The 24,118-nt window shown below is 45.8% G+C and overlaps 1 long non-coding RNA gene across 1 annotated transcript; it reads left to right on the plus strand.

Annotated features, from left to right (window-relative positions):
* The first annotated feature begins 14,729 nt into the window (after positions 1-14,729).
* LOC119384922 (uncharacterized) lies at positions 14,730-21,912 on the plus strand. Its single transcript, XR_005181988.2, has 3 exons — positions 14,730-14,820; positions 19,206-19,326; positions 21,396-21,912. It is a non-coding gene; the product is annotated as an uncharacterized LOC119384922 (long non-coding RNA).
* Positions 21,913-24,118: the final 2,206 nt, after the last annotated feature.

A 24,118-nucleotide genomic window follows, 5' to 3' on the forward strand; every position in this document is an offset into this window, starting at 1 on the left:
GTAAAACACGTTCTTCAGAGGAGCGGAAGTAACTGTACCACGTATTCCTACCAACTAGCACAAACCAGTATTCATTTCAAAGTCATCGTATTTATTTTCTCACAAGAAAAATACGAATTTTTTTTGTTGGCTTAATTCTTTGTGTCAAGGGAGTGAGCACGATCTCAGAAGCAGCACGTCATTGAGTGTACTCTCTGATGTGCGAGACCGCTGTTCTGATAAAAAGATCGCCAGGCCTGCGTGAAACACGCAGCAAGTCACAGCAAAAGCTAGAAGAGCGGACTTTGTAGAGCCCATTGTTATCTTTTGGGGCAACTAATATAAGTAAACATGCAACGTACCCACTACGTCATAAATCGTCGCAATTTTTCTGAAGTAGCGAAGTTCCCACTATGCCATTTTTCTTCATTCTTCGGAGAATCGCGGTACCCGCTACACATCTGTAAGGCATTATCTGCACTTTGTGCTGTGGCTGATAATGAAGAATTATGGCTGAGCACTTTGCAGTGGGTGGGAAGAAGTGTTGGGGAATGGGCGCCTCCATTCGATTCCAATTCCATTCCGGGGAATTAGAACTTGCCGCAATTCCATCCTTTCAATTCCTCGGATTGAAAAAACAGCCCATTGGCACTCAGGGAATGGCCTGGCAGTCCGGTTCCATTCCTGTAATTCCTCAACGTAGGGAAGGCATCTTGATAGTTTTATCGAGTTAAGAATGAACGCCCCATAAAGCTGATGTCATCAAATGCATTAAGAACTGCAAAAGTACGCAAAACACGTTGCCAAGGTCGAGGAATAGTAGCTTGGTGACATATATCGTGCAGTACAACCACACTACCAATTCCCATAGGGGCAGTTCTCCCGCTACCGATAGTATTTGCGTGGTCAACATGTTTGAACGAATGGTGGTGTTTCAATATTGTTTAAGCTTAAATCTGTTAATGCTAAAATGACGACATAGCGTAATTTTATGCTGTCAAAAGCGCCTTTGCATCGAATACGGAACACTGGGCCGCACTGCCCGTCAGCACTCACGCTTGTCAAGCGCGCCTCGCAAGCATGGATGGGGTGAGGAGAACTTTCTGTGTTCGCCTGTGCGCAGGTATGCAATGTCTTCCTTGTCGCAAAGGTTATTTACGTGTGTCAGGTACTAAACTGCTCGTGAGATAAAGATCAGGCTGTGCATAGAGTATTCGCCACTTTCGTGTGGGGGTATCAATGGGGACCAACGCGCAGGGGTAATTTGTTTCTCCCTTCGGTATCTGCTGGGATAATGCATTTGTTTGTACACTAGCTTATGCCTCCGTTTGTAGTAGGCGCGTTGCTTATAAATGTACCGTGCATGTAATCAGCTAAGCCATTTTAAAATACTGCTTTAGTGTTAACTTGCGAGGCTCTGACTTACTAAAGTTTGAAGCTTGAAAAACAGCACGTAGACGAAAACGTCCTCTATTTCCGGAAAAAGACGTAATTCCATTCCCATTCCATTCTTCCGAGCGTTGTCCCCATTCCATTGCGGGGTCGCGAAAATGTTGAAGATTCCGGAGTCATTCCAATTCCGGAGTGGTAACTCCGCAACACTGGCGGGAAGCAAACCACACACTCTTTGCGCTATTAGCATTGTGTGATGACTGGTTGTTATTTTACTCTTCTGCCTGCCCTATATTACATATGTTAACGCGATTCCTTGCCCGACATGACGCATGTGTAGAGTATTTTTGTGATGGAGTTATAAGCACCAGCGTGACACTGTGGTGGAAGACCCGACTGCCACGCAGAGGGCGCGGATCCTAGAAATTTGTTCCTCATTTAATTTTTTCTTATACCACGCGATAGCGGTCATGTACACCGGCGGCTGCGGACAACTATGGAGCCGAAATCGGCTGTTGTGATCTCATAACAGCTTTCGCTGTAACAAACTTGAGCGCCGACAGTGCCCTCTCCACTTTGGCCTGTTTGGCAGGCGCGCAGAAGTCCACTTGCGTTAATATGAACATCTCTGGTTGCCACTTTTCTCGTTTTTCGCACAATTTCAACATATCTTTGCTTTGGATTTCCTGTCTGTGGTACGCGCTAATACTATACCCCGCTAATACTGTACCCTCAGTTGTTCGAATTGCGAAATTTTCTCGTGAACCGAAAAACGATTGAAAAAATTTCGGTTTCACTCCGGAACGAAATAATAAATAACGTTTCGGTTACGTTTTCGTTCCGGTCAAAAATATCGTTTTTTTCGTTTTTCGTTTTCGGTTTTCGTTCCGTTCCGACACTCTGGTTGTGACTTCCTTTCAAGTTATTTTCCAACTCGGCGTTACCAGGCTACTTTTGAGCGTGCACACGAATATATATATATATATATATATATATATATATATATATATATATATATATATATATATATATATTGTAATGACGAGAGAAATAGACACAACGCCTGTTCGCTAGGCCGGCTGTTCTATTCTGAACCTCGTTCTTCTCTTCCTCGTCCCAGCCGATCTCGCGCCCGTGCCCGAGCGCCGCTGTCTTCTTTACACTCGGCCACACAGCGAAATTGCATGGCGAGCTGCAGAAATGGTTTCGGGTGGACGACATTGGCTGTGCAGCGCTGGTAGTCGCAGGCCCACAGGCCCTAGACGCATTCAGAGGTCCTGGGCCCTGAACCATCATAGAGGCGCCGGCTTATAGAGACACCGATGCTTCTGGCGGGCGGCATTGGCTGCCTCGCAAAGGCCGCTCACGGCCACGCTGTGACACTGCATGGAGAGCTGTCGAAACTGACTCGGGCGGGCGGCATTGACTGTGCCGCGACGGTCGGTCTTGTGTACGCCCCGACTTGTCGTGCCAAAATGCCGCACATTCAGCGGGGCGACACTCGCTGTGTCCGGGTAGTCGTTGAAGGCCTCGGTCGGGCTGCGGCCTAACGTTGTGAGTGGCAGAAAGGACGCTAGCAGCTGGCACTTTTTCTGCAACCTGGGGACAAGCTTCCGCACTGCCGCGTCACCAGTGCGCACTACTTTAGCGCTATACGCATGTGGATGCTGGCTCTGCCACAAGACTTGACGTTCTTTGGTCGTAAGAGAATGATACTTGGATCGAAGCGGCATGTCACCGAAGCCTGCAGCCGGGTTGGTCTCTCCGGCCTCCATCAGAGAGACATCGTTGAACGAGACGGCAACGTCTCTACAAGCGCTTTCCGGTGCGCGCTTGTGATATACTGGTAGCGTCGACTGCGGAGTCATGGAGGTGGCGACATCGTTGCGGAAGCCACTAGTCAAGCCATCTGCGCACATGGGCTGGGGTAGAAGGTCGCTTGCACCAGCCGTTCGGTTCTTGCTACGAGCAAGGTGACCATCTGTGCATTTGGCCAATGACTGCACTGATCTTCGCATGTGTAGCTCCGGCGGGTCAGAGAGCACATTAACACTTGTTCCTGGCATGGACTCCGGCTTCTGAACGGGTAGCGTGTTGACTATTAGAGGAGTCGGCGTTTCCATGCGCCAAGGTAATGATGTGCTTCCGGCCTGCGTCATCGACTTCTGTGGCGTGGAGGTGATCTTGGTTTCGGGCAGGGAAGGTCGTGAAGTGGGTCGCGACGCGGAGTTTGAGCCCTCGGCCGCGAAGCTCACCTTGTGGCCTGTGTCAGTGTCTGTCGCTGGGTGCTCCGCGAATCTTGCTGTGAAGGAGCTGCAAGACACAGACTCATCATCGCGGCGTTGCCACTCAGGAACTCGGTATCTGAGAGAGGGCTCGTTAGTGCAGGGCACAACTGCACCGTCAGGACGGCGCCCTTCACGATCTAGGTCATAGAGGGAGGGCAAGCTGGTGAATGCCCGAGCTGCACCATCGAGGTGGTGTACCTCGCGACTCCCATGCGTGGTAGGGACTCGATCGGAAGGGAGGAGGTCGCCGGCATGAATAAGCGGGCGAAAGAGACTTTTCATCTTAGCGCACCATTCAGGCCAAGTTTTTTGCCTGATGCCTTCGTAGGCATGCCATGCCTTGGCGGCATCGCGAAGGCGGTCGATGGCTACTAGCCATTTATGCTGGTCCGTCCAGGCATGGTGGTCGCCGAGCGAGTTGATGGTCTCGATCCACAGGACCACGTCGTCCTGGAATCCGCGGAACACCGGTAGTTCGCAGGCAGCAGCCGATGGTGAGACGGCAGGCGAAAATCCGGAGTGTGCCCACGCCAAGCATGTCAGTTGCTCTGAGAGCCGCGTGAGGACACCGCGGAGCTCTCGGCGGTTCTCGGGTGAACTGGTCTCCAGATTTTGTGAGGCGGCCGCCAACACGGCATTGATGGCGCATAGTGTTGGCAGCGCGACAGGAGGCAGCTTGGAACTCGACGTTGTCAAGGCGTTAGTCGTGATGCGGAGTTGCGTGATCGTACGCAGCAGCTCCGCGGCGCTGTCGGTTGATCCGCATGGAGAGACAGGGCCGGCATCTGCGGAGGATACAGCGGCTCCAGTGCTCACGGCGGCAGGATGCTTGTCGGAGGGAGCTTGTACAGCATCCCAAAGCGGCTGATGCGCTGATGGAGTCTTGAGTGAGACGGCGTCGCCGCGGGAAGCGTGAATGGTGGTCCCGGGCAACAGGAGGTCGTGCGCTGTCTTGGCGTCGCCGGGATATGCCTGCCCCGGGGCCACCGAGGAGGCCTGGACGCCGTCCTTGAATGGTGGCATAGGTTCTTCCGGCAGTTGGGACGCGGGCTGCATGATCGTGGGCGTTCCTTCGATGGAAGGCCCGCAGCGCCGATGACCTACGAGGACGCACTTAAGGTTCGCGTTGCGTAGACTGCGCCATTGTAATGACGAGAGAAATAGACACAACGCCTGTTCGCTAGGCCGGCTGTTCTATTCTGAAACTCGTTCTTCTCTTCCTCGTCCCAGCCGATCTCGCGCCCGTGCCCGAGCGCCGCTGTCTTCTTTACAATATATATATATATATATATATATATATATATATATATATATATATATATATATATATATATATATATATATATATATATATATATATATATATATTCACCCTGTGCACGGTTTCTTTTCGTTAATGGCATTTTTAGATGCGAAGCATCTTATGGCGGAGCTCAAACGGTGTACGGCGTGACCACCCTTACTGCGCATGCGCGAACGCTCTCCGACACACCTCCTCCCCACTCCCCTTTCCCTATCTCCCCTTTTCCTCTCTCCACTTCCCCTCTCTCCACTCCCACTTCCCCTCTGAAACGCGGCCTCGACATGCCGAAACGCTGCTTCGCATCGCCTCATGGCCCCCTTTAGCGGGAGATGGTGTGCCCCTCTCCTGCGCAGCGCCGCGATGAGCACATGCGCGTCCCCTCTCCCTCTCTCTCCTCTCCTACGCTCTCCCCCTCGCGCGCCTGACGACCACGTTCCCGGCTCGCCATGGGAGAATTAACGACCAGGCTAGAGGGAAGACACGACACGCGTAGCGTTCCTATTCGGGTTCCACGACGTGAGGTCGGTAGCATGCCCAACGAACGCCAACGGGACGCGATCGTGCAAGTGCTCAGGCTTCGCATCGCCTCATGGTCCACGTTAGCGGGAGGTGGTGTAATTTTTAAAGTACAGAGCGCTTTAGAGGCCCGGGCTGTCGTCATCGTATGCTGTCGTCGTCTCATGTCACTTGGCGTCATGTATAGGCGAAGCCATGTATAACAGAGCCATGTATATATAGCACAGCCATGTGTAGCAAGGGGGTGAGAAAGGGAAGTGAGGTTGAGGAGAAGTGATATGAGGGGCAAGAGGAAGGGAGTATGCTGTCATTTCACGCCGTCGCTTGGCGTGGTGCAGGCAAAACCATGTATCGCATAGCCTTGTATAGCAAGCGGGAGAGAAAGGGAAGTGAAGGTGAGGATGAACGAAGGAGGAGGGGTGAGAGTAAAGCTTAGCATAATCATGTATGGCGTCACGCAGGGAAAAACCACGTATAGCTTAGCGATGTATAGTATGGTATGGTATAGTAAGAGTATGGGAAAGGGAGGTGAGGAGGATGGGAATAAGGAGGGGACAAGGTAAAGCCTATCATAGCCAGCATAGTATAGCATGGGCGAGAAAGGGAAATGAGGGTGAGGAGGATAGAAAGGAGGGGAGAGTAAAGCATAGCATAGCCGTGTGTAGTTGATTGAGGAACAGGACTATTGAAGAACCAGGCAAACATATGGGTCAAAGTGGACTAGAGGCTTCAGGGAACCTAATAGTATGCACTTCTATGCATGAAGATTTTAAAGCACTGTTTACATTGATACCGTACTTTATCGCCTATAACCCGCCCCTGCATAAAACCCGCACCCCAACAACAAACCACGGGGAAATTAAAAGTAAAAAAATCCGGCAGATCCCACGCACTGTGGGCATCGATGTAATGCGAAGCAGCCAGCAAAGGGCTGCATATATCGCCTTGTTTGTCTTTGAGTCAAATGAAATCATTCATGCCATCGCATCTAGTTCACCATATATCGCATGTTCCCCGTGCACGCATGCATGGACAATCTTGTATATACCATGCCAATGAAACGTGTATCCTTGTATATGCAATGCATGGCTTGTCATTTATGTTCATCACGCACTCCTGTCATGCCATACCAATTTTGGTATATATCCAGCCAACAAAACAGCCGGAAGCGCGCCATGACAGTGTCATGTAAATCCCACCATACATGACATGCTTAACATGATTCGCATGTTAACCACTGTCATTTATGTTCCTCATGCAGTCACATCGCGCAGTACCAATTTTGGTGTATATCAAACGAGCGAAATTGCAGCGAGTGCACCATGAGGATGGCATGTAAATCATGCCTTACATGACATGCACATGATGGTTTTCATGTTACCACCTGTCACTTATGAGCATCATACAGTCACACCAGGCAATACCAATTTTGGTGTATGACAAGCTAACGAAACGGCCGCGAATGCACCATGAGCGTGACATATAAATCATGACATACATGACATGCATATCATGGTTTTCATGTTACCGCCTGTTGTTCATGTCCCTTATACAGTCACATCGCACAACACCAAGTTTGGTGTAAGTCAATTTAGCGAAGCGTCCGCGAGTGCGCCATGAGCGTGGCATGTAAACCATGCCGTACATGGCATGCATGTCATGATTTTCCTGTTACCACGTGTCAGTTATGTTTGTCATACAGAAATGTCTCGTCATACCAGTTTTCGTATATATCTATTCATTTAAACGGCCGCGAGCGCCCCGAGACCATGTCATTTAAATCATGCTGCACATGACATGCGGGTCATGATTTGCACGTTAGGACCCGTCATTATGTTTGCCATGAAATATTTATTGTCATGTCATATCAATTTTGGTATATATGAAACTAACGGTACGGCCGCAAGAGCCTCTACTGTTCCTGCTGTTCATGACATACATGTCATGATTTTCATGTTATGACCTGTCATTTATTTTCGTAATAAGGTCAGGTTATGCCACACCAATTTTGGTATACATCCGATTAACGAAACGGCCAGGAGAGCACAAAGTCGTAGGCGGATAGATAGATAGATAGATAGATAGATAGATAGATAGATAGATAGATAGATAGATAGATAGATAGATAGATAGATAGATAGATAGATAGATAGATAGATAGATAGATAGATAGATAGATACGCTCAAAATCGCAGAAGTTCGCTAAGAAATGCTTCACATTTAAATAAGTGGGGGGAGCGAATGACACTTCGCGATGAGTCTGTACTGGTGTGCTTTTAGGGGCGAAGCTCCTTAAGGCGGCACCCGTTCGTCCCTCGTAGTCGTAGTCGTAGTCCGTAACCAGTCTTACGCTTTGACCTCCAAGGTGGTGCCGGTGGGAGACTTTTCCTGTGCGTTGTTGAACAATAAAAAATTCGCAGCGGTAGCTAAAAGCCGACTTCTTCTGTCTCTCATTCCCATTAGCAGCCATTCTTTACCTCCAAGGTAGTGCCTGGTGAGATTTTTCCTGTGCGTGAATAAACAATAAAAATTTTGTTCAAAACGCCGTTTATTGATGAAATAAACCAACGAAAGACGCCAGATGTTTTGTAAAAGCAAAACGGAAGAACGCCAGATGTTTCTAAAGCAAAAGGAAAAGACGCCAGCTGCTTAACGAAAGACGCCAGATGTTTTCTAAAGCAATGGTTTTCTAAACAATGAAAATTCGCAGCGTACATGTAAAATTAAAGTCAGCTGCAAGTCGTCATAACTCATCGAACCTTTAGTATAAACGCGCCCTATATCACGTCGGTGATGATGTACTGGGCAGAATTCACGGAAGATTCACGGTTTACCGATGAACCTCCGCAGCTTCGCCCACTCATCATCATTCACTCCGTGGATATGCTGTGATTTTTTGTTTTTTTCCATCGCTATTTATGATCCTTCTGATAACGGACGTTTTGTGCGCATGTTCGAGTGTGTTCTTGGTGCGTTTCAAAACCGCTAGACTAGGCTCGCGTCATGAAGGAAGCAGAGTAACGTAGCGATGGCAGAGCGGCGACGATCGTCACAGTCTGCGAGATGCAGAGAGTCCTGAAGCGTCGCACAGGGCAGGCCGACAATGTCAAGGATTCGCTCGCTGGATTTCAAGCAAGACGGACGTGCCGGCCGCGATGTCCTGGATTACTCCTCGTACCTCTCGCTGATCGGCGCCCGGTGACGGTCTCCTCGCCCGCTATGCCGTGCGCCGCTCATCGTCGGGGCCTTCGCCGCTTCGTCGATGTTGTGCACCGTGCCTCTGGCTGTGTTTCGTGGTCCCGTCCCCGAACTCCCGTGATCGTCTCCCACATCTTTCCTGTCCTCTTTTCTCTTCGTTGGATGGATGGCTCTATCACTTCTCTCTCTATTTTTTCCTACTATTCTTTCATTCCCTCCTTACCCCCACCCCTACAAGGCACTGTGCCGTGTCGCCTGAAGGCAGACGGAAATTAGGTGCCTTTTTCCTTTCCTCAATAATCACAGAAGAAGAAATGTCAACAAGGTACCGAAAGAGTAGGATAAAGAAGGGGGGAATAGTGAGAACTGAAAACGCGCGAAGTGATTCTTATAAAAAGGGAGAGAAAAGTATAGGGCTACCTCAACGGCCCTGCACGGGGAGGAGGGTAGGGGCATGAAAGAGAGAGGTAGGAGGGAGAAGGGAAAAAAAGAAAAAAGAGGAGGATGGTCGGACTCTGCTCGCGTGTCCCTCGGCAGCAGAAACCCGCCGCGGAGCGGGCCGCCCCCAAGGAGAGTAGTCAAGCAGGTCGGCAGGGGAGAGAAGGATGCCGGCAGCATCACGTGATGGGCGCACGGGCGCGGAAAGTGTCAGCGCCGCAGGAATGTGAACAAACTCTAAATACGGGCCTCAAATGCGCGTAAACAGACCGGCGTCGCCGAAAAAATCCATCAGAACGTAGCGCGCCTGCTGGAGTTTAGAGTGTTGCGCTCTGCGGAACAGAAGTTTGTCCAGGCACAAGTGTGGCAATCCCAGTCTGCTGTAGGCACCGAACAGACGACGGCGATGGTCATCGTATCCGGGGCACTGCAGCAGGATGTGGCCGATGGTCTCGTCCGCTGGGCACAGCAGCGGCTGTAGCACAGCACACACGTTGGGTTTCCGCTGCCCGAAAGCCGGAAGAGGCGTTCAGCGGTGCGGCTGCATTTGATGCGTAGACGGACGAGGAACGCTCGCGCACGTCTGTTGAGGCCAGTCCTCGGAAGCAGACGCGGAGGGTTCCCCGATGCCACCCGCGCATCCGGGTGCAGAGAGCGCACGTGACGCGCAATGATGAGGCGAGCCACATCGCTGACACGCACGAAGGAGGTGACAGGCGTGCGGGGATCGTGGCCCTCCTTGGCGAGCATAGGCGTGCGCACAGGGGGGGCGCCCCCCCCTAATAAACTAAGATGGGAGGCGCGAAATCTGCCGAATACATTGACCCCCATAGTCACCTAAGAGGGGAGGGGGCGCAAACTCTGTCTCGTCCATTGACTTACAAGGGGGGGGGCGCTGCGATAAACCTTCGCCTCCCCCCCCCTGATGGAGAACACTGCGCACGCCTATGTTGAGGAGGACGTCGGCCGCCTCGTTGCCCTATACGCCAGCGTGGGATGGCACCCACTGGAAGGCGAGATCGCAGCCGCTGTTGTGGATCACCGTGAACTTGCAAAAGAGGCGTTGCGCGATCAGGGCACCCGCTCCCCTCGCGCAAGTGCAAGACGTGCGGCGCGCGAGTCACACAGGACGTTTTGTGTGGATGTGTGAGTGTGTTCTTGGCGCGTTTCGAAGCCGCTATACTAGGCTCGTGTCATGAAGGAAGCAGAGTAACGTAGCGAGGGCAGAGCGGCGACGATCGTGACAGCCTGCGAGATGCAGCGCGTCCTGAAGCGTCGCACAGGGCACGCGGACAAGGTCAACAATGTACCGAAAGAGTACGATAAAGCAGGGGGAAGAGCGAGAACTGACAACGCAAGGAGAAGTGTTCACTCCGTAACTCAGTTCAAATCACCCGCCTTCTCTCGAGCCAATCACGTCAAACCAAAGACGTGCCTGCGGGACCACACACACAAAAAAACAATTTCCGACAAAAAAATCCTGCCACCATAAGATTACTCCGTGCTTGTATACTTATAATGTTTGTTGATATTACGTGGGGTGTTCATTGCTGTCAGTTGATAATTAGAGACATAACGCAAAGAAATTCAAATCACCCGCCGCGCGAGAGCCAATCACTTCAAACCAAAACCACGCGAGCGGAACCACGTTCAGCACGATAAAAAAATGTACCGGCGTGGGGAATCGAAGGTGGTGCCGTGAGAAGTTCGTTCCGCGCTTCTATATTTGCGGTGTTTATTGTTATTATGTGTGCCAATCATCGTTGTCAGTCGTCGACTGGCAGTATATCGCGTGTGGGATGGAATGTGCGGCCAAAGGTGTGTCAAGATGATGTGTTGGTGTTCTGTGGTGTGTCGCCGTAGCCTCAACGGGCTGGTGTCTTTGTCTGCGCGCTCAGCGCTGCGTGATCGGCGTGCTTTCCACGTTTCGAGATTATGCACGTTTATTGCGTGATTCAATCGAGTGCATCTACTTAGACAGCCCACGGCCCAGTGCCTTGTCTGACGACGACGGCGACTGTAAAGCACAAGCGTGCGCCTCAGCGGATGCGTAGGTGAGTTTAAGTCACCAAATTACGTAACTATGTGATCTTATTGTGTGACGACATTTATGCAGGTAAGGCAGTCCGGGTGGCGTGTTCACACAGCAGTGATGATGTACGAGAAAAGTTGTCTGATCGGCAAGTATGGATTGTGCTACAGGTAGTATCTGCTTTTCTGTTATGTTTTGTTATACACTTCTAGTAGTTGCTCTATTTGTGTCATTTAAGCCTGGTGTTGTGCGATGTCAGTGCACGTTAAAGAAAACCAGATTCCCAAAATTTCCGGAGCCCCTCCGCTACGGCGTGTCTCACAATCATATCGTGGTTTTGGCACGTAAAACCCCAAATGTTAATATTATCGCGAGATCATCGCTTGAAGCGATTGTTCAATCGCCTGCCGCCATAAATATTCGCCTGCTTTTAAACGCACTGGTCGCCTCGTACATTTTCTGTGAATAAAATGCAACGGTAATAATGAACTAACGTGCAAATCAACTACAATGCAGTAGATGGGGACGCAGATAGACACAAAACGCTTGTCAAGCTGCTCAGAAGCGTATGTATAGCTGGTTGCGTCACCATCTACTGTGCTGCGCTCGCTTAGTCCATCACAAATAGCATAATTCTTCTATAGTGAGTATTTCAGCCTGGCTGCGCAAAGGTTGGGGCGCGTAGCACTTATTTCAGGGGTCTCAAACTCGCTTCAGCTGCAGCGCCGCAGTCGCGAAATTTTTTAGTGTCCCGCAAGGGCAGGGACAGTGAAAAACTGAGGGAGGGAAAGATGGGGAGGGGGGAGGTGCGTGAAATAAATTGTCAACTAACGTTGCCATTTCAAAGACGGCCTTTCCCATATACCATATTGTTGACGATGGAACGCGTTTATTTACAGAATGGCCCACGAACCCAACTTCCGAGCGGCACGCCTACAGGCCGAACATCAGAGTGACCCGCTGGTGCCTGTGCGCAGCTTGATCTGCCTACCACGCATCAGCCTCGGTCATCATCTTACCGGCCTCGCCTTTCATCTCTACCACCTGGAAAGCGGGCCTCGCCGACGGAGGTGAGGTCGGTCGCTGGACGTACGGCTTTTCACAAAAGTATACCCTGCACCTGCACCACAATTGTGACGATGGACCGCGTTTATTTACAGAATGGAAAATGAATGCAGATGTACAGCTCGGAGCGAAAAACAGTTCACCGAGCCGCTCGCGAGGAAGTGCACCTCGTTCTCGTCTTCTTCATCTACTCTCCGATAGCATGTTTAACTATATTTGTCATTTCTAAGGGGGATTTGATGTCAGGTTTTGAGAAACATATCGACACTGATACATAGACGGTTTTACATAAGACACATGGGCGCGCCACAAATGCTGTTAAATCAGTTTTTTTTTATATAGCGACGTGAATTAACAAGGTCACGTAACCTCGAATGCACCAACCAAACCGTTTTCATGCGCACGCGTTGTACTGTAGCACTGTTTGTTTAGTTGTTCAAGATACAAAACAGCAAAGTTAACAGCCCTATACGTCGGCACCAAAAACTAGTAGTAAAATAGTCTATTGCACCAAAAACTAGTAGTAAAAGTAGTAAAGCTAAACTAGCACCAAAAACTAGTAGTAAAATAGTCTATAAAAGGACCGAAATCGATACGCCGATAGTGAAGTATCGAGTTTTTATTTCACGGTTATGTTTAAGTGTATGGTAACCACATGGGGTGCCTTACGAAAAAATGCTTAGATCTGTCTCGCCCGAGTTGTTCACGAACGTATTTATTAAATAAATGAAAGGAAATATGGGACAAAGACAGCCATATGCAGGCTGGGCCGCTGGCTAGAGATATACGGGCCATATGTTTGAGAACATTGATTTAGTTCTGCAGAAAACTTACAAGAAGGCAATGCATTTGACTGAATCATGTTTCGTGTTGCTAGTAACAGTAGGTGTGCATATACATGCAGGCTTAATTGGAAGTAGTACAGCATGTATATATAAAATAAAATTGACAGACGTGTGTGTCAGTCCAACTAAGCTTATTAAGGTAGCGTATGCTCTGCTTGTTGCTGTGCTTGCCTGGGAGGAAACGTGTCAATTAGTAGTCCTATATATTTGTTTGATGAACCAAACATGTTCTCTCTAATACCAATTCTTTTAATAGTGGAGTAGCACCATTGCAAAAGCTTCTTATCACAAATGGCTTGGGACGTGATGGTGTATCAAGAACATTACTTGATCTCGTGGTACCGTAGTTTTCGCTTTCCTTTGTACTTTGCTAAAAAAGCATGAAGCCAGAAGTGGGGCATTATTTGCAGTATTCACAACCAAGATGTATCAATCAGGGAAAGTGATGACAGTGCTCCTTTAGGTTATGCAGTTATTAATTGAAGAATATCATTTCTGATATGTTTACATGTTTTCTGATCACAGAATTCTGGACAGTGTGGTTATACTGATTTTGTGGCGTGCCAAGCACTACGAAATTGAACAGACGAAACAAGGGGAATGGATCAGGGGCTAGTTTTTCTGGTTAGACACAACCTACTAAAGCGAACAGACAATGAAGCCAAGGAAGGCATAGGGGAGATTATTTTAGTTTTTAACATGTAGTGTGGTAACTTTTACATAAATTGAAAGGAATTAAAGTCAACAAAAAAGACACCTTGCTCCTGCCAGGGACTGAATCTGTAACATTTGGATAGGGCGTCTGATGCTCCAATGGAGCTGCTACAGCGGTCATTGTCCCATGCATCCCATTGAGCACCTCAGTGTGTAATCCCAACAGTACATGCTAGTGCTATTTTGGCCATCCTGGCGTCTTGTAGAACTCTTTACGAGCTGGCAGCAGGCCAATGAACCCTTGCATGCTACCTGAAGCCATCAAGTCTACCGGGACGAGACCCTAGCTATGGAAGGACGAAAGAAACGTAGTGAATTAAGGGCTTATTGAATTGAACAGACACTTGTAGGGCACAGGACGAGCCCTGCATATGAATTGACTTTAGTGCAACAGTTTTTTTTGAAGAGTTCAAGACTGGGCTTGTTGGCAAAACATACCCAAGATTTAAAACCGTGCAAGAGCAGCAGAGGAGACAGAAAAGCCAACACAGTGCTCAATCTTTGCTGTCCCCTCTGTTGTTCTTACACTTCTACTAAGTCTTCAGCTATCTTCGAAATCTTCACATTCATGGTGTCGTACAATAAGCGTGGCTCGTTAGCATACATTGTGTACATAGAGCATACACTGATCTATTTATTATTGTGATGAGAGTGCTGATGGAGTTTTCTGTGCAAGTTGCTTATTCAGCAAACTGTATTCTTCACTACTTTTTAGTACGCGAGTGTGGGAAAGCTTGAGATGTAATGCATAATTAAAATTGTCTGCAAAAATCCATTACTCCACTAATATTTGCTCTTAATGCAACCTAAGCTCATCATTCATGGACACTCTTGGTGTATCAACAGATACCCTTGTTAAGCCATCATGTTTTATATGTACTACTTGTGTACTGTAAGGCCTCTATTGTGTGCAGGTTATGGAATGTTTTGTGGCATCTGTAATGCATGTACCCAGCATAGACTGACTGTTCAAGGAACTGAAGCAGTGGACAGCTTGCTGTGAAAGATGGGAGCATTGTTCCTCTGGTCTGGACAAGCCCATATTAAGTGGTAGGCATTGGTTTCCTTCTCTACAAATGGGCAGTTCGAGAAGAGTAGCTTGGGCTTGTTGGTACGTAATGCGAGTAAAATAGCGCACACTTAGACAGAGTAAGCAGCATGACACAAGCGCTATCAACAGATGAATATTTGAAATAGCAGAGAAAGACTTGTGTGCAGAAATGTGTGAGGTGAGTGCGCATGTCACACAGGCATGACTGCAAACGATCTGAAATCGGCACAAAGGATCGGTAGTTCCTTTACGGGCAAGCTAACAAAAGGCATGCTAACACACCGTGTGCCTAACTTCTCAATCATTTTGGCTTCTATTATCTCACGGACTGCATTTTCTGTACTGTTCACAATCACGTCAACTTCATCAAATTCAGGCTGACATTCACACATACTACAGTTGCATAGCTAGATGACCGTTTTTGTGCTTTTGTACATTGCAACGGTGTTCTCTCAAACGATCGTTAAGGCATCTAGCGGACTGGCTAGTGTAGAACATTCCATAATGCAGTGGGATCCGATACGCAGCATGATCAATGCATCTAACAAACGTACATCTATGTTTCTTTGAGCATGTCGCTAGTAGCTCCTTCCTAGGAACACTACTATTGCAAAGGCTGAAAGGTTTTTGAGGGGCGCTAAACACAACAGATACATCAACGCAACCAGCAATCTTCTTGAGATTATGCACAATATCATGCATGTAAAGCGCTACACAACAATGCACTCGATGGTGCGGGCAGATACTTCGTGAAGTAAAATTTCGACCACTGCTACCTGTTGATTACTCAGATAACCAGCTTCCAGTAAGTGACCTGTTCTTTATCGCAAAGACACAAAAGTCTGAATGCCTTATGCGTGATATTATATCTGAGAAAGCAGCATGGCAAAAATCGATTTCTAGATCCTTGCTAGAAAAACTAAATCTGCTGCAGTGTAATGATCCTTTTCAAGTGAGATATTCCACCTTAATAATAATTTCAGAGAGCACCGTGGCAATCAAGAAAAGCACAAAGACGGTCTTCTAGCTATGCAGTGCGACATGTGGATGTCAGCAGGAATTCGATAAAGTTCATGTGATTGTCAAAAGTAAAAAGTTAGTCCGTGAGATAATTGAAGCCGAAATGATTCAGTGGTTAGGCACACGATGTGTTAGAACGCCTTATATTAGTTTGCCCCCGAAAAGGAACTTGTATTCCTTTGTACCGATTTCAGATGGCTTGCAGTCATGCCTGCGTGACACGCGCACTCACTTCACCTGTTTCTTTACATAAGCCTTCCTCTGCTATTTCAAATAAACAATTGTTGTTAGCGCTTGTGTCATGTTGCTTACTCTGTCCCTGTCTAAGTGTGCGCTATTTTACTCATCCAACTGAGAAACTTATGACACTATATGTGAGGAACACCAAGACAGGAAAGAGTAATAGCAAGTGCTTGTGATATTGTTCAAACACACAATTTTGCAACTTGCCTGCAGCATAGTTTGCACCTTCACAGCTATTTGCAAACAGTCGTGCAGTTGGGCACACTTCCTGCTGTTCTGGGTCACAGAGAATGTGGCCGGTTGGATCAGCGTGATGTGACATGCACCCAAAAGAAATCTCATCTGAAGGAGACTCACCATTTATACCTTGAGCTCAAATGAAGAGCCAAGGCTTTTATGCTTCGTTACAGCCTCTACAATGGAAATCTCAGACTTCCAGTCACATGCTTTGTGCTGCTTACAAGTTGCTCCTGTGATCACTTGAACCATTCCTGTCGCTCTCTTGTCATCTTTGAATGACATCAGCTTCTCTTCTGATGAGCTCGTGAACACAGCAACGTTGCTGATAGTGCATTTCAATTTTTTCTAAGGATATATGATATCAGTAGCTGCATTAGTAAAGAGAAATGGGCAAAAGCATACCTGAAGCTATGTCTTGCTAATGGCTACAGCCGACTGCACTTTCATGAGGAACCGGCACTCAAAGATGGGCAAAAAATGTCTCAATAGAATCTGATTTCTTGTGTCACTGTCTGTCATTGAGATGCCTTTTTCACTTGCTTTTTTATCATATTTTTCACACCTTCCTTGGTGAAGTAGGATGCTCAGAACGAATGAAACAAGTTAAAATGTTTTTCCCATCAAGCCGTCCAACTAACTTCTTTTCAGCGTGCAGTTCTATTCTTTATAAAGCACTTGAAAAACTTTTCTACTGAACTATACATAATGCAAGCTCCCTCCTCGTGAAGCACAGTGTTTAAAGCAGAAGGTCATCTGAACTTCTGTGGATTTTTGTTCTTGGTAGTGCATAATTGCAAGCTTCAGTAGTTGCCGAAGTCTTAAATATCTGCTGTTCATAACATTTTGACTGCAAATAATTTTTGTTCATTAGCCAACTTTATCACTGCATTGGTTCTATTCGTATTGTTGTGTTGTACAGAAACAGGGTGAAATATTTCCCTTTTCTCTAAACCTTTCAGACGCCACCAATGGAAAACTGTCTGTAAATGCGTCAAATTAATACATCATTTCAAGGCACTCGATATTCTATTGCAACAAAAATAATGTCATAATGCATTAATTTATGTGTGTTATAGTAATTATAATTCAATTGTAATAAATATCTATTTATTGTAAAGTCATTCATGCTACGTTCTTACATTAATAGAATGAAATCTTACGCCAAAAATATAGTGCAAATTTGTTTTTGTGTATGTTCATTTGGAGTGAAGAAAAATTATACTTTTGGCACGGCTCGCAGGAAGGAGCACTTCGAACGACTCGTTGAACAGTGTAGTGCCTTCAGCAAACTGATAATATACAACAGTACACTGCAAAATGAAGTTAAATGAACACAAATTTATTATGCAGCAGGTTCATTTGATCCAAAGCTCAACGTATCTTGTTCAACGTATCTTGATCAGCGCTTCTTATTGTCATTCCTCCCTGTGTGCGTTGTCTTGCTTTTCGCGCTGCTTACTTCCCAGGTATCTTGCTCTCTATTAGGCCTAGTCGTTACCAATGGCAAAAATAAGTGGTGCACACAATTGTGTACATAGCGTGTCAAAGGGCTAAAGTTTAATTTTCTGGAGAGTCCTTTGCTTTGGGGGTAGGTGGCCAAGTAAAGCCTCACTTTAGTTGTAATTATGAACTACATTAATTGAAAAGCTAACATTAGTGATAAGATTCAGTGAAACATAAATACTCCGTATCATCAGATCTTATTGCCAAGGGCCTCTATGCACTGTGTGATCTTTTCTGCATATGCAAGACGTAGAAGTGTCAAGGGTGAATGCAAAAGAGATCATCTTCAGTTTTCTCTGCTCTGAGGTGTCAATTTTATTTTGAAGGGCCTCACATAAGTAGTGCTTCAGATTTGACAAATGATTTTGTGTGCTTTTTTAAGATGTCAGGGAAACCAGGGTTGCATTCATTAAGCACCATTGTCTTCATTAGCATACTGCAAAAACATTATTCCTAGAAGCCTGAGTGTTACTGTGTAATGACAGCATTCAGGCCTTCATTTTGTATCATAGCTAGGGTTAGCATGACACTACATTTCTTGTTTTACTTGGACATTTGTTCTGTGCTTTCCTTTTTGTTTTTCAGTCACATTTTAATGAGTCATTTGGTTTCAGAAGTACTTCAAAGGTACCACAGAATGTAAAGTGCATTCTGACTTATGCCCACATGGCAGTTAGATGTTTGTACATATGTGAACATCGTATATGTCTCTGCACAGGCATGAATGAACGGATTATGTTGCACATTAAGTAACATGTAATTGTTTAGAGCAAGACAAGGGACATAGAAATATTATGTTCATGTAAGACAAAGGCATGAGATGGATAGATTCAATGCCTGGAAATGAACAGTGTTCAGTACTGTGATATCAAGGGCAATTCATTGAATAGTATTAAAATTGCAAGATTACTAAGAAAGAGAAAAATATCTCTCGTGAGTGCATTTACTAATCCTGATGTGAAATAAACTTTGTGCTATCTTTGAATTTTCATGTTTATATGTTACCACACTGTGCATGCTGATGGCAGTGACGACAACTGCAAAGGGTAAATGTTGGAAAAGCTACAGACATGAGAGCTAGGTTAAAGGTACACACAAGTGAACTGTTGTATTTTAAAATTGCGTGGTGAATTCCTTGACGTAATATTCATATTGTTTACTTTTACTTTATTCAAGAATTCTGGTGGGTCAACCAAAAAACATTGAAGCCACATGGCAATTGGCTCTGTATTAATCACAGCTTAAGAGGATTAAAAAGTTCCTTATAAATAAAACATCCTTGTGATGTTTCGAAAGCAGGAACAAATGTGATAATGACTTCATAATTGTATTATGGAACAAACAGAATATCCAGACGACATATTTTTGTGCCTTCCAGGGAGATGTTCAATATCAACCCGATGCGAGGCAGCAAATGTGGAAATGGACGCAAGTCAAGGACAGCTGCAGACAGCAAGATAATGAAACTGATACAGCGATTGCACTGAATCACTGAAGATGTAAGTTAACTTTTTTGCTGGTGTTACTTGCTGATGAGCGTGTAATCCCTGCTATATTTGGTTGCGTGTGTAGGGCCTGATATTCAATAAGGGTGTGCTGAATATATAGGTTAACAAGCCTGAAATGGTCAGTCTGAGGAGATCCATCATAAACATTTTTATTGAAGGAATGTTGAAGCACTTGTTTTCACACAGAACAAGACAACCTTTATGATAAGTGAAAGCAATTTTCAGATATACTAACAATATTTGCAGAATTGTGTTGTCAAATTTACATTCCTTATTCCTAATTCTTTTTCGCTTGCATGCTTCCTCGTATCTCTTTGTATAAACAAGGGGCACCAGTGCCACCCCGTCTATTGTTCATAATATGAGGGGATGCTTTGCTTTGTGAAAAGGAACATAAGAGCCCTATGTTAGCTAGAGACTGTTCTACCAGCTGTAGGCGGTGGTCTGGCATGCATTCGCCTCCTGGCCATGCCTGCTTATTTTGACCCCCAGTAGCCGACAGCTTGAGCAGATGTGCTTTCTCATGCAGCAAACTGTGCATTCTAGTCAGCTGTCACTGAGCGTCGGCCACACTCTCGCATACCCTCTTTCATGAATGACTCTGTGTATGTCAGCAGACTGCAGGTTGTCATATTGACATCAGCAGGAAAGCACATACATGGTGCTATTTGCTGTGGCTATGTAACCAGACAATATACAAGAGGGCAGACAGTATTAGCAAAGAAAATTGCTTAAGTTGACCAAATCACTCTTCATTAATTTCTCTCATTGCTGCAACAGCATACTTTCCGCAGTGTAAGAGGCTGCCTCATTCTCGGTGCTAGGTGCTTTGCCACGTTTGCTGCATTACTAAGCATCCGAGCTCGGGGTCGCCAGGAACAGAAAAAAGCCGAGAGCGAGAACAAGCTGGAGGTGTAGTTTATTTTGTTAGCGGTCGTTTCGATCGAGTGCTCGGTTTGATCAAGTTACTCTGAATGAGACAAACTGTTGCTTGGAAGCAGGACAGAATATCAACGTCAGTGCCACAAAATGTAAAATGCTCCTGAAAGGTTGTGTAGCTAGCTTTGCTGCATACTCCAACAATGCAAGGAATAAGCAAGTAGAGAGCAAAGCTACGTCCCCATTATGATAAACAGGAGCATCTGCGACCTCGATTCCATTGTCAGGTGTTGAGTTTCTGGATCCCGACGAGCAGGGACGTGCGTTACTTATGAACTCCAAATGGAAAGTGTTTAATATTGTGTAACACATTAAGCTGTGAGAGAAAGTTGGGCAGCATCGATGTGCCTGCCTTTGAGCGAATGCCTTGGGCTGTTGATGCTGCCTATGACACTCACTCATTTTACATTTCGAGTTAACTTGTGAAAACACCACAGCCAAGGACAATTCGCAACACTGTCCACCTGAAACTACTTGGCGTGATGTGGGAGCGGTAACTGAAACTTTGTTTCACAAGCGCACCTTTGGAGTAGCTCATTGCGTACATTTTGATTTGCTTATTTCATGTTGCATGTGCCTCGTTTTACGCAGAAAGGCTAAATGTCACAAAACGTGTTTTTATCTCCTCTTTAGCTCTTTTAATTTGGCATTTTTGACAAAAACCGACACTCCTTCTCAGCCGGCCTCAGTTCGAATCTGTTCACGGCCATAGCACGTGTCCGACAGCTAGTGCGCAAAATCTGATTTTCACTTTTGCTTTGTTTTCTTGCTTTCAAGAGCACCCTTTGCTTGAACAGTTACACGTCTTATCTCAACATGGTAATCTAGCATTTCAACTGAACTTAACGTCTCCCCTCATGTCTTTAATGTCGTCTGCACAGAAGTTATTTGGATTTTTTACTGTGAACACTACATTTATTCAATCATGCAGGGGTTTAGGGTACACATGCCCTTTTCTTTTTTTATGAGTTTGGGCGGGCTGTGGATGCATCAAAATTAAAAACCTGCTGCTGTGTGGCTCATTTGTTTTTGCAAGGTAGATGCAAAATTCAGTTTCGGCACAGATTGCCTTCTTTTTTGGTTCAAGTGTCCTCATATATTTTTTTTTCTTCTCTTTTCAGATGAGCCGGAATGCGAACAGTATACTCGTACAGTTTGGCAGAATAAACCCCATCTTATGCGTTCAGAGCAGCTGGATGTTCACTGTTTACTTGGCAAGAAGTAGTATGTATGCATGCTTCCTGCCACAGCTATGTGCTGTCCCACACTTTGTGGGAAACACTGAATTCTGCATTTGCTGAGAAATATATGTGCCAAATAGTGCATTTTGTTGCTTTCCAGTCACCAATGCACAGAAGTTGACCCCACACTGTACTTAAAAAGTTGTAATAATGGGTGTTCTGTGGTGAAGAAAATTATGGTGCTTTACATGCAGCTACCGCAGTGATTATTGACTGATGCCAGTGGCAGCTTCTACTTTGCTGCGAAGAAGTTGTTAGAGAGAGGATACACAGGTTAAGCAGTAATAATGACAAAAATTTCCACAGGATGTTATATGCAGCAGTCATGAGAAAAGACATGCATGCACATGTTGCCCCTGTTGTAACATATATTAGGCTACAAGTGCCATTATATTTGCCCTGCCAAATTACTTGTTCAAGTTGAACAGCAATATCTGTTCTTGGGATTGCCAGACTTTTTGTGATTGGCGTCCAACAATGTTTTCACCAAAGTTTCATCCCGACCAGGCGAGCTGTTGTCAGACCCTAGACTTCAAACAGCCAAACTATGTACGATTAATTTGTATGTGGTGCCAGAACACTTCAATTTTCACTGAAGTAGCACACTTGTAGCCTGGCATTTGTTTCAACAGGGGCAATATGTACATGCATCTCTTTGTGACTGTTGTGTTCAACATCCAGTGGAAATTTCCGTCTCGATCACTGCATAATGCATTTTTCCTCTCTCTCACAACTTCTTCGCAGCAAAGTAGCAGCTGCCACTTGCATCAGTTGATAACCATTGCGGTAAATGCATGTAAAGCACCGAAACTTTCTTCACCACACGGCATCCATTATTACAACTTTTTAAGTACAGTGTGGTGTCAAGTTGTGCACTTTGGTGACTGTAAAGCAACAAAGTGCGCTATTTGGCACATTTCATATTCCTCAGTAGTGCGAAATTTCCAAGTCATTACATGCAACATTTTCAGAGACATTACGTACATTTCCAGGACACATTACGTATGACAATCCTAAGGTGACATCACGTACAACGTACGTTTCTTCGAGACATAACGTACGACATTCCTAAGAGGACATTACGTACAATGTTTCTAGGAGACAATGACAATACGTACAACATTCCTAAAAGACATTACGTACAATGTGTCTAGGAGACAATACGTACAACATTTCTAGGGAGACTCCGTTTACGGAAATCGCCCTATTTGGGAATCGGAAAAGTGATCGGCAACTTTTTACCTTCAGCTTTTTACGTAAACAAGGGGCAGAATTTTTAACAGTGTACGTAAATTTGCCCATGCGCAAAAGACGTCACTTCGCGGGCCGAAGAGACTGCACAGAACCTGGAGAGGGGTAATTCTTTTTCAAAATGGAGCTCTGCGCGGCGTGCAGCGCTGTGTATTCCGCGAAATCTGGTCCCTGCGGCTTTGTGCACGAAATAGCGAGCTTGTTCGAGAGGAGTAAAAAAATGTTAAAGCCTGTTTACTAGCCCTTTAAGGTGAGCAGGCTACCTCCTGCAAGGTGCGAAAACGTTTTAAATGATGAGAAAAACATCGGTATTGAATGGTTTTTATATTGAAGCTTTCTCAACGGTGGAGACACTTAGACCAAGGCCGCCTTTCTCACTGTCATGAGAGGTATTATATATTAAAAAGGCCAGCACAACATTGCTGCACCTTATACGGTCTATAGCGCTCACGTCTCACCACTGTAAATAGGTACATTCCGTTGGAAAAACACTTTCTCGAAACCTTCCAGACGTGCCTTTATATGGCATGATAGCCCGAGCTATCGGACTATTAGATCATGCTTTATGCTAAAACTGCGGCTGTTTCCGTCGTTTGTAGGGTTTCTGCATTGAAAAGTTGATACCTGGAAGTTCAGACTTGTGCTGGTCAGTTTGATAATCATACACGCTCTTTTATATGAACAGCTGTATGAATCAGTACCTCGACGGCTTGGACAGTGTCTGAAGGCGCACGCACATGGCCTGCACATCTTAGTTTTCGACTAAGTAACAAACTAGCTGAATAACTAAAAATAAGTGTGTAATAAAACGAACGCTCCTGCACGTAAATGTCAGCGAACGATAACGAAACCATGCGGCATGATTTTTTTAGAAGAAGGTCCCGGTGAAACCAGATCATTTGGTGGAACTGCTTTAAAAGTTACCGCATAACAAGACCTTCGTTTTGGCGCCTAAACATTTAAACCACTCTTATGATAATTGCTGCCGCGACAAGAAATAAAAAAATTTCTAAAGAAGGACTCGTTTATCAATATGCGCACACGATACCATTTTTTTAAGGCTTAGCTAAGCCTCAAGACGTGCAATTATGCGACATGCAACAACGTATGGAAGTCCTTTCCTGCTACATCTGCTTACTCAAACATTAATTATTTGCCAAACTTTCGCTTGAATTGGTTCTAAACGCACGGAATTCGCTTCCGTACTACTACTGCCCATGACCATTCATTCAGAAAGCAGATGCTATTGCTTAGCACCAGACATTTTAAATGAGCAAAAATTACAAAATTGCGTTTTCTGCGCAGTATGCAGTACAAGAAATTAAGCTCGCATACAGCAAAGTGCTAGGATT

This window comes from Rhipicephalus sanguineus, chromosome 3 (genome assembly GCF_013339695.2).
Source record: "Rhipicephalus sanguineus isolate Rsan-2018 chromosome 3, BIME_Rsan_1.4, whole genome shotgun sequence".
NCBI classification, from domain to species: domain Eukaryota; kingdom Metazoa; phylum Arthropoda; class Arachnida; order Ixodida; family Ixodidae; genus Rhipicephalus; species Rhipicephalus sanguineus.